We start from the raw sequence: 17,345 nt of genomic DNA on the forward strand, positions 1-17,345 counted from the left end.
ATGGAGGTGCAGATCACACAGTGCAAACATTATGCATCAAGTGTGCTTATTCAAAAAACTTTTAATACATTGTATGCTGATATTTTCACAAAAGTATGACATTCTTTGAAAATTCATATCATAATCACTCCTCAACTGATTTTATTGCATGATTTAACAGCCTTACCATAGTTTGGTAGAGAAGGCTGACAAACAGCCCTGTAGTGGCAAACATGTGTGTGCTTTGGCATCGGGCTGGCGCATCTGTGCCAACGTTGAATGACTGGCTAACTGAAACATCCAAGATGGCATCTGATGAATGTATGACTTTTAATTTTCAAGATGCCGAAGGTATAAGGTTTGGGGAATCTTTGGTAGCCATGTCCCTGATACATAGAATAAGGAATAATAAAAAAGCCCCTAACACCTCTGAAAAACTGCACATAGTTGTTTATTCATCTGTCCAATTTTGATTTTTACCTACAAAACAAAAGAACATTCTTCTCCCAAACTCTTTTCCTAGTGTCATTTTCCTTTTGTATACAATTATTTCCTTTAAGTAGATGAGTGGTGACTGAGCATGCTAATAGCATTTTCTTTTTCATTTTTATGTTTCATTGGTTATGAGTGTTACGTATGATTTATATTTATCTTGTATAAATGAGATTCCTTGGTTCTCTCTAAATCAAAATGATCGTTCTTGTTCACACAGAATATCTGTTATCTTTTCAGCATTATACTGCACTACATGTGACAATTTGTCAATAGCATTCTCGCACCAAGATGGTAGTTTTACAGTTTTTATTGTTGATTGTACCCAGGTTTGGAGCACCAGGTCTAGGGGTAATTCCCTAAATCTATCCCTCAACCTTAGGTTTCCCCGCCTCCCTGGACAAGGTCCACCTATCAAGAGCTGGGTGTTCGATGGTTGAGCCAGTACAGACTGGGTTTCCATACTATTTACTCTTTCCCTAACCTTATGGAGGAATAAAGGATGTGGTAGTACCTCTCTCATTCCCTCTGGGAAGTCCTAAATGACCCAAAAGGGATGGTCCCTCTCGTGGTGATCCACTGTCTTCCCTTTTCCTCTAAGTCCTGTCTTACCTGCCGCCACATATCTGGTATTCACACATACCTACTCCTAGTCCTTCTTCCACTGCAATATTCTATTCCTACGCCTCTCACTCTTTCTACTTGCTCCTCCTCACAGTTCTCTCCTATAACTTTTATTTATCTTGCATTCCTCCTTTTTATTCTGCCCTCACTATTCTCCATTCCTCATTTACTCATCACTATGCTCCCCTTGTCTTCTTACTCCTGCTCTCACTCCTCTCCCTTATTCCCCCTTCCTCCTCTTAGTCCTGCTCCCCCTTCAAATGTCCCTCAATTACTCAGTCACTGATTTTAAGTTGGTACCACTCTCTCACTCCCACACCTTACCATCACTCTTCACAAACTCGCCAGTGCTCTCCTCCAACTCCCCCTTCAGCTGCCACATACTCCTCTCAGGTCTCAGGTTTGTTCTCCTGCACCACCTCTGATCTCAACCAAACAACTCACACTGAACACTGACTTTCCTGGGGGTTTATAGCCCTTCCCTTCCTGTCTGGAAACTGTCAGAGGATATCATTGGGCACTCAGGTCTGCTGTCTTCCTGAGCCAATCACTGCCATGCCTAAACCAAACCCCGCCTATCTCCCTCTTTTGGGCTGGACCTTTGCCAGCAGGTTTTAATTGGGGCATTTAGCTTCACTCCCTTTCAGTCTCCATTTTTCTCCACTTGGCCATGCTGTTCCTGGCATCAGTTGTTCTCTTCCCTCTTCTCTTCCTGATTTAGGAAGGTTACTGTCCTTTGAGTTATTGAGGAGTGTTCTCTGCTGTGTAGCTCCCTGTTGGCTCTAGCTCGCTGCTGATGTTTCATTATTCCCTTGTAGCTTGTTTGAAGGGATGGGGTAGATTTGATTGAAAATATTTTACCTAATGGAGAAGTGACCGAATCTATTTTACTGAAAATAGACATTTGATTTTTAATTTTCAACTTTTCTTTTTAATACAGTGGGGGGCGACCCTCCCTACCCACACTTTTACCCTTATCCCACACCGCTTATGCACTACACATATACCACATTACCTACAATTTTCGGTCAAATAGATTCAGTCAATTCTCCTTAGGTAAAATTGCATTTGGTTAAATCTACGGTATTGTGTTTGGAGTCCCTTGGGCTAGTGTTGCGTTTCCCATGACTTCCGAATGGGTGGGGAAGTCCACTAACATCAGGGCATCCATTTCTTTGTTGTCCAGTCTGTGTTTTTGGCTGTTGCATGTAGGTGCATTGTGATACTGTTAGTCCTTTCCCATTTGAAGTTTATTCTCTCCTGGTGCTTAAATGGCAGCATAATCTGTATAACCTCTCTTGGAACCCGAAGTTGCGTTGGTCTCTGGAAGGTGTTGCTCCCCCAGAACTCTGTGCATTATGTTGGTATGACTGTGGTACATGTTGGTAGCTGTATTCTTCGTGTCTTGGTCCGGGCCGCGCTGATCCCCTCTGTCTCTATGGCACTATCTGAAACATGATAGAGTCAAGGCCAGGACAGAGGGTACTCTGCACCGGGATAGGGACTGTGGTACCTTTCAGCAAACACAAAGTTAAACATGCTGGGAAGTTTGGGACTGGGGTTCATCTCAACTATTCCTGAGCACCCGTGGGGTAAGTCTGGACCTGGTAGGTCGCTTAACCCAGGTTGCGAGGGGTCCCTTTGCCGCTCTGAAAGGGTCATAGATGATATGATACAATCACATTCTCTAAATAGAATTTAATTGCACTACCAACAAATTATTTCAGTAAAACCTGCACAGGCGGCATTGACACCTGCTGTCTTTTCCCTCATTCCGGCAGGGCAATTACTGAAACTCTGATTTTATGATTTTACTCCAAAATTATGACTGCCCTAATGTGAATATAGGAAAGTCTAGCATTACATATTTCTACTATGTTTTGTGAACTTGTTCTGATCAACCATGTACTATTGTTTATTCGTTTTTGGACAAAAGAAAACCTATCCTGAATAAAGATTGAATTTGTAGAAAAATGAAACCTATGTGGCATATCTCAATGACCTGACTATTTAGTACATGTTTCTAATTTAAAAAAAGGAAACCGAAGTGCACCAAATCGCGCTACTGGATACAACAGGAAAAATCTGCAAGATTAATCCTAAAAGATTCAAGAAAATGGCTCCTCGACAGCACACTAACGGACCCTTTCCAATCTGGATTTGTGGCAGGATTAGGAACATCCATTAACCTGATGGTGATAACGGCTTTAAAAAACCAAGTATGGGCTACTAAACAACCATTATACACATCATTTATAGACTTCCAACTAGCACTTGACTCTATATCGAGAGAACTGCTATGGGAAAATTGTGCAGAAGTAGGTTGCCCAGATTACATTCTTTCCGCTATTCATCAATTATATACAGACACCACAGTACAAGTTAAATTAACCCAGGATGGCCTCCTTACAAAAAACATAAATACAACAAGAGGACTAAAACAAGGATGCGTCCTGGCAGCAACGTTAGTTAACTTCTACATCAGAGAAATAAAAAAGTTTATAAATGCAACGAGAGCTTTCCCACCAAAACTGAATCGGACCCCAATATCACATTTACTTTATGCCAACAATTTAGTATTGTTCGATCAGACTCCAATAAGATTGCAAAGGCAACTTGAAACCCTTACTAGATACTACCAAACAGTATAAACAACAAGTGACAAGCATTCAGGTGGTTTATCGGAGCCCAGAAAGTTGAAATAATAAATGATTACAAATATTTAGGGATCAGTACAAATACAACAAAGGAGACCTCAATACAAAAACAAGGTCGAACATAACATGCAAAATGTAACTTCACAAGCAAAAAGTATTCACTAAAAGTATGACAAGTTCTCATCTACCCCTGATAAAATATTATAACGAAAAAGTAATCCCGACTGTGACATACAGAGCCCTTACTAAATCACCAGAAAGTCAACCAAACTGGAACTACATTGAAGGTGTGTTTTGGAAATCTATACTACCTCTACCAACAAGTTTTCTGATACAAATTATACAATATAAATTGGGTTTAACATCGATTCAAGTGACAATAACTTGCAATGTGATAACATTGTACAGTAAATGCACCAAGAAAGATTACCCACAAAACATGATACCACATTTGTCAAAAATCCTAAATTCAGATAAAATATCCCCGCTGGCAAGCTGGGAAAAATTCTGCATAACCAACTTGGAAAAAGCGAATATATATCTATCACTGATATCGACAAACCCAACAAGAGCCAAAAAAGATCGGTGGTTAGCATCATGGAACTCTAACTGGGAAGAATGCAAGAAATTAAAGTAATTTAGCACAAGCCATTTCCACCCCAAAGGAGGAAATAACCAACCAGAATATCTAAGGGAATTCCCCAGCCAGCAATACCGAACCAAAATTATGTGATTACGTTTTAATCTGTGGCCAACAAATGCAGTACTAGCAATAAGAACTAAAGAGAAAATTGAAAGCACTTGTCGTTTTTGCAAACAACATGACAAGTCGGAAACCCTGCAACACTTAACCAAAGAATGTGATACCCTATTCACATTAAGAAATAATATTTCTATACATTTTTCAACCAATATCGAAATTTGGATCAAGAACAGATGTGGTCAATGATTTTCAATGCTAAAAGCATAGCACTAAACCTTGCAACAATAAGATACCTGGCAAGACTAGAGATCAAAACAATCACTAGAACTATTGCACCAAGAGCATGAAAAGAGAGCATAAAAAGAGAGCTATTTGCAAGACCGACGGCTTGTATAATTTATGTGTGGCAAGAATCCAGGATCAATACGTTTTAGAAAATCAGTCAAAGTAATATTGGGCTGGAACTCTTAGGACCTACCAAAGACTTACTTATGATAACCTAATGTATGTAAAAACCAAAGTATTGTGCATGATCTATTTTTAATACACTTCTACTTAACTCTCATGTATTAAGCACAGTTATTAATTGGAAAAATTGGATCACAGTATTATGATTTGTAAGGCTGTATGTCAACCAAATCAAATTTTATATAAAATAAAAATGTTTTTGCCATTTCACTGTATGTTTGGGGGTCTAGTCTGTAAAAGAAAACTTATGGCATCGATGTAGTTTGTATACTGTTGGAGTAGCAAATGATGGTTGATATTTGGCACATTTTTCAGAAATCTATTAAAATCATATCTAAAACGGGAAATGCAAACCATAATAATTTATGTATGCTTTGTAGTTAGGTTGCATGAGTATTGGTGTGATAGCAAGTCAACATAACGTTTCTTATACTCTTATACAGTTGAAGGTGCAGCAATCAACTCTTAAAATGAATATGGCGTTTTGGAAGTTACCTAGTCTCTATTACTGTTCTCTTCTGTACAAAAGACACTTTAAAACGTTGTCTGGAGCCAGATCCCACAGTGCTTTTGTTTATAACCAGTAGGTCACGAATAAACAGCACAGACATGTTCTATCCAATTACAAATTGAATAGCTTTGTTTTCAAATTTTGGTTCCATAAACGTACATGAAAAGATTCAAACCAGACATTAAAAACCACAATCCGATGTATATATCAGCAATGTATCCGGCATTAAAAAGGAAAAGGCCTTTAAATCACATATTTACATTTCATCCTTCTTATGAAGGTCCTCTTTTAAAATTAAAGCCATAGCAAAGCATGTAGCACCAACAGGAGGGAACAATAAACATAGAATGCTATTCAGCAATGCCTAAAACCTCTGAAGGAGAGCAGTGGTATACGTGCCGATGCACTAATGTTAGTGTATAAGGGGAAAACAGCATACCATGTAAGGGGGACTTATTCATCTCAGGATTGAATTGACAAGATTCTGAGACTGCATTCACCTCCAAGCAGACGGCATACGCCACTATGGGGAGGTCCCCAAATCTTAAATCAGACCAGCAGCGGTGATAAACGTTACTTCTCTTTATTCCCCCTGCAAGGTGATGAATGGCCAGAAAGCCTTCACTGAGGCTTTCTGTTCTTGTCTCACTCGATTATCCAATTTAGATGTTTTGATCATAATGTCATCAGGTGTGGCTAATGAAACTAAATGCATGCATGCATTCTTGATTGTCTTTTACATCGTTCAGTCATGGCACTTTCTACATATCTGAACCCAAAAGTCCTTACACATGTGGGCATGTTGGTTTTTCCATAGTTCATCCAACATTTCAGTGTTTTAGGTGCCACTAGGCCCATAATGTAAGAAGCAGCTGTTGGACAGAAACCTGTGCAGTTCTCTCTGGGACCACTGCAAAAGATTTAAGACTACAGGTGTTTGGCAGTAAACCCACTTGGTAGCAGTCTGTACCACACAGATTCACTTGGTAGCTGTGGCTGAGCAGTCAGACTTCCCTCAAGAAGAGTTAGGCAGTATACAGAGTATTCACAATAGGTCAAAAGAACACAGTAGAACAAGCACTGACCAGAGCTTGGTGTAAAAGAGATATAATTATTTATTTAAAACCACATCTAATAAAACACACTGGCACTAATATCAAGCAGTTCAAAAACACGGTCACTAAAAGATATACACTCCCTTCAACGATTAGTTAGACAAGTCTTAAGTAAAGCAACACTTATTTTCAGACAGCGGTGAGCGCTTAACGAAGATGGCACTCTAATCAATCAGTTTAAAAGGGAGAGAAAGGCAGAGCAAAGATAGAAACAGATCCCAACACTTTCGGAAGAACACAGTAGGCGAAGAAGGCAGGTTAAAACCGTAAAGTTAAAGTTAACGAGGCCGGACCCACTTTAAGAGGCTCCGGTCAAAATGTGTCCAAGGTCACACGGTTCAAAGTGCCCAAAAGTCTCGCAATCAGTTCAGAAAGAGTTGGACCAAAAGAAAGGGACCAGTTAGATGGTCAAGGCGGCCAGCCCAGTCCAGAAGGTTAAGGGATTATTATTACCTTGTAGCAATCTTTAGAAAGGGGGGCCTGGCGGACACGGTACCTTAAAGTGGTGAGAATACTCCAGCGGGGGCAGTTGTTCCTGGCAGCGGATGCAAGTCGGTGCTTCGTCCGGGGGAAGAGAAGATCTCGTTGGGGAGGAAGACAGGGGTCCGTTGCACTGCCAGGGAAGAAACCAGCCGCAGAGTTCTCAGTTTAAAAGGAGCGGTCCTTTTATTCGCGATCCAGTGGTAAGTGGCTATCCGGTTGCCGGGGTGCTTGGCATGGGCAATTAAACCACAAGAGACCGGGGATGCGAGAAAAAGAAGGTAAACTGGTTGTGCCCACCAGTCAGGGGAAGAAAACTCTCCAGCCGGGAGACCTTCTCTGTCTTTGGGAAGTGGTGAGTCGGTTCCGCAGGGCTCCACCGGTGGTGTCGTCGTAGCAGGTCGGCTCAGCTTCTCCCTCGTCGGATTTTCAGGTCCTGTGGCGACTTCTAAAGTTCCAGCCCCAAAAGCCCTGCTTTTATGCAGCATACCCCCATTCACTCAGCCTAGCTGTCAATCAAACATGCTAAGTGGTGAACCGGCCGGCTCACCACTTGGGCCAATCACACAAGTGTGCGACTTGAGTTACCAAGGTAACTCAGTCCAGGGTGCCTAAACCCCCTCCCACACCCCCCGTGGTACCCAGACAGAGTGGCACCACTTTTGGAGGCTTCTTTGGAGAAGCCCGCCAAAAAGTGGAACAAAGGGCTCGACTTGGGTTGGAGTCACAGAAGAGAACACAAACGCCATTTTAGAATCGAGTTCTGGCAAAAAATACCAACCGGCGAATTAATAATAAATAAACTGGCGGTATGTTCGAGGCTATGAGAATTAAATAATTAAAGTTGGTAGCCTCGAACAATGGGAAAATCCCATAGAGATATATTCGCGGTCGAATATAAAAAGTAGTATCCACTGCCACCAGCCAAAACTCGATCAGCGGGGACGGAGACGTGCCCCCTCGAATAACAGACCCCGGGGCAATCGAATTGGCCCGACCAGTACGTCCACAATATGATGGTTTGTACTGGTTTCTGTTCATAATTTGGGACTAGTAAAGCCAATGGTGACTTTACATGCCCTGGGAGACACTAGTCAGTCCCAGGGTATGGAGTCTATGGTGGGGTGTCACTATGACACCCCTGTGTTACTGCACGGAGGGTGCTGTGTAACACACATAGTAAAAACACATGAGACCCTATGGAGTAAAAGACCCCATAGCCCATAAAACACATTAATAGTCAAAGGAACCCCTCAAATCATGTCCAAGAGTGTGAGGAAAAGAGACTCACTCTTGGCAGGAGAAAAAAACAAACTCCAGAAATCCAGCAAAGCTGCTGGGGGACTCACTAGGTTAGGAAATTCTGCCTAAACGGAGAATTCTCCCTAACAGCAGCACACTCTGCGTGAACTTTATAGACGCAGCCTGATCTTGATGCCCGAGATAGACAACGAAGAAAGTGATTGTCCTTGCATTGGATGGCTTCTTTGTCTGCATAATACCAGATTGCTGTAGCATAGGTTGTGGCAGAAATCGCTTTGGCCCTTTGTAAGGGTTCAAATTTCCTACCCCAGGAACATCACATTTTGTGCTGTCCAATCAGTGGCACTGTTTCATCAGGAACTTTCTTATTATTTGTAGATCTTCCCCTAGTTGCTTTAGGTGTTTGGTCCAACCTCTTCCCTGACCTAATAAAATATAAACAAACTTCGTTAAACATACCTAATCTTTATCACTTGTATCATTGGTCAATTTTCCTATGCACAAAAACGGCTGTCTAAGGAGTGCCAAATATTATCAGAATGTAAGGAACAACATGCAATAGTCCATGCACTCTTTTATACATTACAAAGCTTGCTCTGTATTTTTATCAAGTTCTTTAGGGAGTCAAATGGAAGCTGCTGCACTTCAATTTGGGATAACAAATATACAGCCTGAACAATTAAGCAAAGGGCAATGTCCTTCTCTGCAACATTGACAAGGGGGATTTCCCCTAGTGACATAATCTTGTAGGGGCTAGTGGACAACACATTTAACTTTTGCCACATCCTTTGGTAACATAAGGGCATCTAAAATTGTGTTGGTGTAAAATAGGGATTTAGATAGTGTCACAGATTGCTCCCAGAATACACCAGCTCTCTGTGGGGGACCCTCCGAACTAACCCAGCCTTCCCTAACCCCAGGTTAGTACATACAGATTATTTAGCCCTTACTGTCAAAGTCTGATTTCTACTAGAAATTTAGTCACAAAGGCTGCTTGCCTTTTCTGTCTAGACCACCTCAGGTAGGTCCTACACTGTCCCTACTCTATCCATGGGTTAGTAATTATATAGGGGTTTTGAAATGTGCCTCCGAGACACTCCTCCTGACTCGGTCTCTTCTCTGTAACCCTAACACCCTCCTGTCCCTGACACTTGCTTATCTGATGTTCCTTCCCACTACTTTCTGGGTTACAACTACTCCAGCCTGCACTCTACCCCCTACGGCTTGCTCCTTTGTCCCTCTGATGTCTCTCACTCTTTCTACGTCGCCCCTCCACCCATCTATGTTACTTCTCAGTCCTCCACATTACTGTTCTTCCCTCACCATACTACAACTAATCGCTCATCACCACACTACTACTACTCATCACTGGCCACATTATTTCTGCTACAACTCCATCCACCTCCTACTCAGACACCCTCCTTTCACTCAGTCACAAACACTTCATTCACCGACCTCCCCCTTACACTGTCTCACCTAGCCACACACGTTACTCGTTCATGCACATTCACAATGCAGGGCTTTGGACTGCTTTCACCCGCACAGAGGTGGTTAACCCCTGCAATAGAAGGGTCATGATGGCAACAAGACATATATTGTGGTGGTGGAAAAATGTCTCCTTTAAAAGAAAGTAAATACTGTGTCTCATCCCCTGGATTCCCTTCACCTCGCTGAACCTTGTCTGCTTCCAGGTGACCCCCATGTAGAGCACCATCCCCAAGGTCAGGATCCGGAAGTGTATGCCCTTCCCAGGTCACCTGGGAGGAGACTCTAGGGAGGGATTCTGTGAGGGATCCATAGGATTCATCACAGCACCCTGACACACACAACGTACACAAGTAGCCGTCGCTTGGTGAAGCTGCCCTGTTGTTCACCTATTTTTCTTCACACTGTAACGCACTACACTTTCATTCTCCTTTTGATGATTGTTGGGAAACATTTCCATTTCATGTGTAATTTTCCCTCCAGTTGAGAACCCCCCAACGTTTTGCTGATGTCTAAACACCATAGTCTGACTTTACCAGAGGAGCACAGCCTTCTGCTGCACTCCCCTGGGCTTTTCGCTCACTTTTAATGGGGAAGCGGACATGCCCTTAAAGACAGTCTGTACTTGGAGACTTTGTTTCCCTTAGTCCTTGTCCATGTTGCAACTTTTCTGCAACATGTAACAAGTGTACAATGTACCTTACAGTACAGTGCACTTGGGTCTAGTCATTTCCAAAGGCCTTATCCACTCTCAAAGGATTTTTTAGGAGAAGTGGAGATGTGCCTTGGACAGGGCTGGTAGCAGCTTATCATTTAGCATATTTTTAACCCTTTCTTTCCAGGTAAACTGCGATTACCACGTTTGGCATGCTTAAGTGGCCTGGCTCCAAAATGGCCACGCCGCAAGGTTCTTTGTCCTGTCCTTTGGCCATCTTGCCACTTCACCTTCCCCAGGCCGAGCCAACCCGGGTCAGTCCTTATTTGGGCATGGCTTCTGTATGCCTTGTGTGCATGCCCCCAGGATGTAGGCTGGAACGTCTGGTTCCAATACACATCCTGGGTGCCAGAGAGGCTGGAGTGCTGTGAATGCCTGGGACCACCGTGGTCCATGATTGGTCCACGTATGGTATGCCTTTATGTGAGCAGATCTCCCATTGGGTCCTCTTTGTTTTGGCGCGAAGGAGATTCTGGATAAGAGAAGGCCCCAACACCCATTCCATGTCGATCTCTGAAGTTCTCAATGAACGAAGGATAGGATCCAAGTATCCTGAAACTAAGAAGCTGAGTCGAGGAACCGCTGGTGACCCGCCGGAAGGTTTGGCACCCTAGCCTGCTGTCGTCCCGCTGGACCCCTCTGCATCTGGTCGTCCTAGAAGGTCTCTGAAGACGCTTCGACCCATTAGAATAGTGGGACCAACTATTCTCAGCACCTTCACCTTAACCTGCAAATAAGAACCTGCAAGTAAGCCTTCTCGGAAGTGTCCCTGGGCCAGCCAGTGGACTGACCAGTTTGCGCAGACGTTTTGCCCTCATACCGCCGCAGTTTCAAGGAGGCCCTTGAAACTTGGCACATCGCAAGCTCTGTGTTCACGGCACTCTCACACCGAATTTCGTACATTTGGCGTTCCCATGTCTGGAGTAAAGTGAGTGCGCCCGAACCAGAGTTTACGCGGTTGCCGTGTCACCCAGCCGTGGTGACAAACTTTGCAAGTTAATTGCAGCTGTGGTCCTCTGTTCCCTGAAGCCTGCTACAGCGCAACTGGCCCGATTCATCCACCAGGAGTGGAGAAATGGCCACTGTCCCGTAGGTGAATCAACGCTGTAACTTTGTCGCTGAAAGCGTAGAGCCGCAAGGTTGCCGTATTTGAACCTGCAACCGAAGTGGACTTGACTGCTGAAGTTTGGTCCGGAGTGCGCCGGGGATCGTTGAGTAATTGCAACCCTAACCGGTGGCCCCTAGTGCATCCATCCATTTTTACGCACGAGTGGCCCCTGATGGCCCCTCTCCTTTCCACTGCTAGTGCGAACTGGCAAACTATTCCCAACTCTTGGAATCGACACTGCCCTCAAGTGGAGGCCCTCCTCGAATAGTGGGAACCTATTCTACATCACCTCACCTACCTTCCTGAGCTGCTACAGCCCCTACAAAAGACCCTGCTGTGCCCATTTGAAGTACTGCGTGCGCCAGCTTCGCAAGTACATTTGAGCATTGGGCTCCTCTCATTTTAGGGATTGGACTGCTTTTCAGTTAGGATTGTGTTTGATACAGAAGGGCCTAAAGTCTATTTGCACTGACTGCTTCCTTCCCTGTTTAGGTTGTGGACCCATTTGGTGCATTCATCCTTTAGACCCCATTGGTCTTGTATATATGTGTATAGATAAGATTGTGTTGGTTTAATAGTATTGCTGTGATTTTCTTACTGTGTGTTGAATTGCAAAGGCCTTGGAACAAAATGTATTTGTATTTTTGATATATATACACCTGACTGTGAGTGATTTGTAAGTGTCCTTTACTCTGTGTGCTCATTGAGGTCTTTCAGTCACCCTCACCCCTCCTGAGACCTAGTCTTGACTGCCGCCATTACTGCCTTGATTGGTATGGCTTGTCCAGAAGGTTACCCTGTTCCAAGAAACTAGGCTGGCCTTCTGAACCTCTGCCCACCAGGTCAGAGTTCAGAAATCCATCTTAACAATGGTCCTGTTGGCTCTGTGGTTTGATGGCATCCCATGCTTTGTCACATACATGTAGATATTTTGTGTATCTTTCAGAGTCTGGACTCTCTCCCCAGATTTTGTTGGCAGATCATATCATCCTTCTATCTCATAAGTTTTACTATTTGTAATTTCCCTTTGACTTTGCCATTTGTCATTTGACATTTATATACTTAATGCACTTATGCACCTTATACTTTATTGAACCGCAGCAGATCTACTGCAAGCAGTGTTTAACCTTTATTTTACATGGCAGAAACCTTTTAATTATTTAACCAATTGACCAAGGTCTAATTCCAATGGACGCACATACCGACGCACAGACCTCGCAGTACTGCGCTACGGTTAAAGGATGCCAGCTCAAATGCCAGCTACCCACACTCTCTATAGTGATCTGCTGCTCTCAAACTAGGTCCGCACTTTAAGCAATAAAATAAAAATAAAAATAAGTGAACTTCAATACTAATTGGATTTATTGTGCCATTTGCCGTGAATCTTGAACAACTACTGGCTTGCCATTATGGAATCTCTCTTCTTTAGATTGAGAAGCAATGAGAAGCTACCCACATCGATTACTGCACCTAATGTTGAGTGCCTGCAGGCTTTGCCTTTGAGCTCTCTTCCCTTACTGTGCAAATAGGAAGCGAAAAAAGAACTTTGCTAAAAAACTCCAAATTTCAGATGGTTGCTCCAGCTTCACACTAAAATGGCATCATAGCTAGCTTTTCTTATATTATTTCTAATAATTTCACAGAGGTTGGCTACTCCTTGATCGCGCGCCTACTGCAGTGCTCTTTTTAAATCCATATTTGGGTGACTGCTGATGTTCTTTTGGATATTTCCTCTTTGCTAACATGGTTGGGCGTATCTGCAGGCCGAGAGCCTTGGAACCCCAACACTTATACCATAAACATGCATACCAACAACCCTAGGGAGATTGGCCATCCTGTACTCAACAAAGGAGAGAGTAACAGCAATTCCCCCTGAATATTTATAATGCGTGTCTATGTACTTAAAAAATCTAATGTTGACGGCATATTTGATCCTCCATTAATTCTTTTATTACAATGTTTTATGATTATCTTTTTTATAGTCCTGTTATATATTTTGGATTTTATAGATTATTAGTGATGGGCAAGCAGAAAGCCACTAATTAGATTGATCCCCTGGCAGGGAAAACATATAGAAAGTCCATAATGTGATAAAGCAATATTAAACGATTATCATTGGTCCTGTAAATGAGTCTGGCAGTATTATAATCAGTCCTTTGAATGTGGAGTGCGCTCAACCTTTGGTAAACCTGGGGTGAACAGTACTGGGGAAAGTGACACAGTTGCCAGGCAACAGGATATCAAGAGGCTGGAGCAGAGTCACAGTATGACAAACTCAAACCAAGAGACTTCTGGCATACCTAGTAAAGCCCTATTAATATCTTCTCTATTACTTGTGATAAATCCTAATTAACTAAGTGCGGGTAAGGGGCCTACCAATGGGAATATCAGCTGTGAGGGGTCAGAAATGCAAGAATGACAGGTAGATGGAGTTTTTCAACATAGTAGCCGTTTTATTAAATCAATAGGGCTTTACTTTCCCTAACCAAACAAGGATTTCCCTGCCTATCTAACTAAGAATAAAGGAAAACACTCTAAAAAGGTATCTGTCCCTCACACTTATACATACAACAACTCATACAGGCATCATATGGCTGCTTAAACTCAATAACATAATAATAATATTCAAACATAAACTCTGTAAACATGTATCCTTATAACCAGGGTCGGATCCCTTTCCCCGGTATTAATTCAGGATTTTACAAACCAAAGTCCAAATCAAGAGTTCCTTTCAATAGCCAAGTTCTGTTCCAAAGCATAACAACATTCTTTTCACTCCACAAGTCTTTTACTTGGCACTTGAACCGTCTTATTGTTCAACAAAATATATCACTTTTCAAAATGCTTATCAAGATTTCACAGTTCTTGCTTGATAAAACAAAAAGACTTTGGGGGTCATTACGAGGTTGGAGGTAGCCATGCCGCAATTTGCAGCATGGTTACCTCCTTACCGGGTACCGGGTCCGGGTACCTCATGTGAGGATTTACCGGGCCATTCCAACCTTGGAGGACCCGATAATTCCTCATTCGAGGAACCTGGACCCGGTAAATCCCCATTTCCATTCAAGCCCCCATAAGGCTCAATGGGAATGAGGAGGGAGCTAACAACGGGCCCGTTAATAGCGGTGCCTGTTGTTAGCTCCCTGGTCTGCTCGCGGGACCCAGTAAGGGCACCTGGTTTTACCAGGCGCCCTTTGCAGGTCCCGTGAGCAAACTCGTAATAGGGCGGTAAAGGGGTTAACGGCGCCGGCACCATTACCGGCGCCGTTAACTCCTTACCACCTAGCTCGTAATGATCCCCTTTGTCTTTGCACTTCCAGTCAGTTTTCAATATAATTTCTCCAGCACTGGATCTTTCATAGTCACATGCTGTGAATATTCCCTGTCGACAGGCTGGGAATCCCCTGTTACTTATATTTTAATACATTTCTTAAGGAAAGCTTTGACACCTTGAGTGCCCTACCCACAATGTGCATCAAAGGGGATTGAGGTGTGGCGCCGGTGGGCGGGGTCAAGGAAGCGCATGCTCCCAGGGCCAGCCCCCGTGCGCAACTAAATTTAAAGGGGAAAGGCATCTTTTTCTGGTGAAAAAAAGGTTCCGCTCCCATCCCTAGTGAGGGACGCCCATACAGTATGGAGGAAAGGGGACTATGGACTAGGAGTACGTTAGTCACTATGGTGAGTAACTTTTAACTTCTAATTTCCTCTCTGACCGACCTTCCCAGGTTCAACTGGACACTTTTCTCTCCCCTATCACACTCTCCACCTGCGGCGTCCCTCAAGGCTCTGTCCTCTCACTGTGGCTCTTCAACATCTACCTTGCTCCTCTGGCCTACCTGATCTCGTCCTTCTCTCCTCACCAGTGTTGCAGACAACACGCAACTCTCCTTCAAGCTTCCTTCTACTGCCTCCTCTCTCATTCCTGACTGCCTGACTGCTATTCAGGCATGGTGTGCTGCCAATGATCTCTGCCTTAATGCCAGTAAGACTGAGATCCTTCTCATTGGGACCCCAGCTCCCTCCTACCCTCTGGCTGCCCTTTGGGTCCCCTTGCCTCATCCTCTTGTGAGGCAGAAAACCTTGGTGTCATCTTTGACTCCTCTTTCTCCTTCTCTCCTGACATTGCGGACCTTGCCAAGAAGGCCCACTATCATCAGCTGCACCTCCTCAGAGGCTTTCTCCCTTTCCTCACCTTCCCCCAGAAACTCAATGTCTCTAGAGCTCTGGTCCTCTCTATGTTGGACTACTGCAACAACCACTTCCTTAATATTCCTTTATCCTCCCTTTGCCCCCTTCAACTAATCCAGAATAAGACTGCAAGACTTATCCTTGGCCTCAAGCCCTGGGACCACATCTCTCCAGCCCTACAATCTCTCCACTAGCTCCCGGTTGCTGCTAGGATCAAGTTCAAGACCCTTTGCATCATCCACAAGGCTTTCTGGGGCCTGGTACCACACTACATCCAACTCTCCCTAAATACCTCACTGCGAGAGCCCTTCAGTCTTCTAGCTCCAACTCTGCAGATCAGACGCTTCTCTAAGCAGAGAGTGGGGGTAGATCTCTCTCCTCCACAGGAGCCTCCCTCTGGAATGGTCTCCCTGCCCCTCTCAGGCTTGAGCCAGATCTCCTTAAGTTCCGGAAGCTCCTCAAGACGCTCCTTTTCTCTTCTTCCTTCCCTCTCTCCCTCCCCTGCTAACACCCCCAGATGCTGCAGTGACTGCCTGCCTGGTTCCCTCAGAGTTCTACAGGGCACCAGGCCACTCCCGCCCAGTCCACCCCCCTCCTCGCACTTAGCATGTGGATCCTCACCCCTTGCGCCCCATGCAATCCCTGGAACTTGCCCACCTGCCCTCCCCTTAGCACTCGCCTAGCCCCTGTGGCCCTCTTCCCCCCGCCTCCACCCTCCATGATCCGAATGTCACAAGGCCTAGTAGGACCGTTATTGTTATCTGTATTCGTTGTTCCTCCACCCTTTTTTGTCTTGTGGTGCCTTGAAACACCATTTGTTGTATAGGCGGACTACAAATATCCAATAAATAAATAAATGAGTGCAGCCCACAATCACAAGATTCCAGAAAAAGAAAGAAGTGCATCTTCCATTAATGGATGCAGGGGATGGTAGATTGAGTCAGTACCAAACAAGGAGGAGAACCGCCCGTACGGAACGAGGACTGTAAAACTGAAAGAAATTCAAAGAAATATAGCCCCAGTGCCTCTCCCAGGCTGCATGAGGGCAAAACTATGGGCCAAGGGGAGTCTTGAGTCACATTCCTTAAGCCAAGTTCAAAACCAGGGTTTCCACAATAATCCAAGAAAAAGAGGCAGAATCTAAGAGCGGTCCACACACTTGTAGGGAAGAAAGTTCTGAGACGTCAAAATCACCAAAAGATCAAAAAGCATTCGAAAAAAACAATCCAAGGCCGGATACCAATTAGTAATCGGGTAAGCAGTGTTACAGAGTAATGTACCCCGCACGCATGCGCAAGCCACAACGAGGGCCGTGCATGCGCAGAGAATAAAGGGGAGCCTGTGCGATGGAGTAGCCGCAGGCAGCCCGTAACGGTCACACGCGTGTGTGTCGTCTCTTCAGGTACTGGGGTGGGCCTGGTACCGGGTGTTCCACGGGGTGTATACAAACCTAATACTGGCGACGAGGTCAGGCCTGAGGGAGGAGAGAAAGATCGCTATCATAATACCTCAGCATTATGAAACTTTCTCAGTGCTCCCTAGACGCCGTCACCTACG

The 17,345-nt window shown here is 44.2% G+C and overlaps 1 protein-coding gene across 1 annotated transcript in view; it reads left to right on the plus strand.

The window, feature by feature from the left end:
• HGSNAT (heparan-alpha-glucosaminide N-acetyltransferase) overlaps positions 1 to 17,345 on the plus strand; it is a 2,225,524-nt gene that overhangs the window by 493,266 nt on the left and 1,714,913 nt on the right. The gene's annotated exons all lie outside the window — the stretch shown is intronic.

Source organism: Ambystoma mexicanum, chromosome 14 (genome assembly GCF_040938575.1).
Source record: "Ambystoma mexicanum isolate Mex_15411 chromosome 14, UKY_AmexF1_1, whole genome shotgun sequence".
Classification (NCBI taxonomy): domain Eukaryota; kingdom Metazoa; phylum Chordata; class Amphibia; order Caudata; family Ambystomatidae; genus Ambystoma; species Ambystoma mexicanum.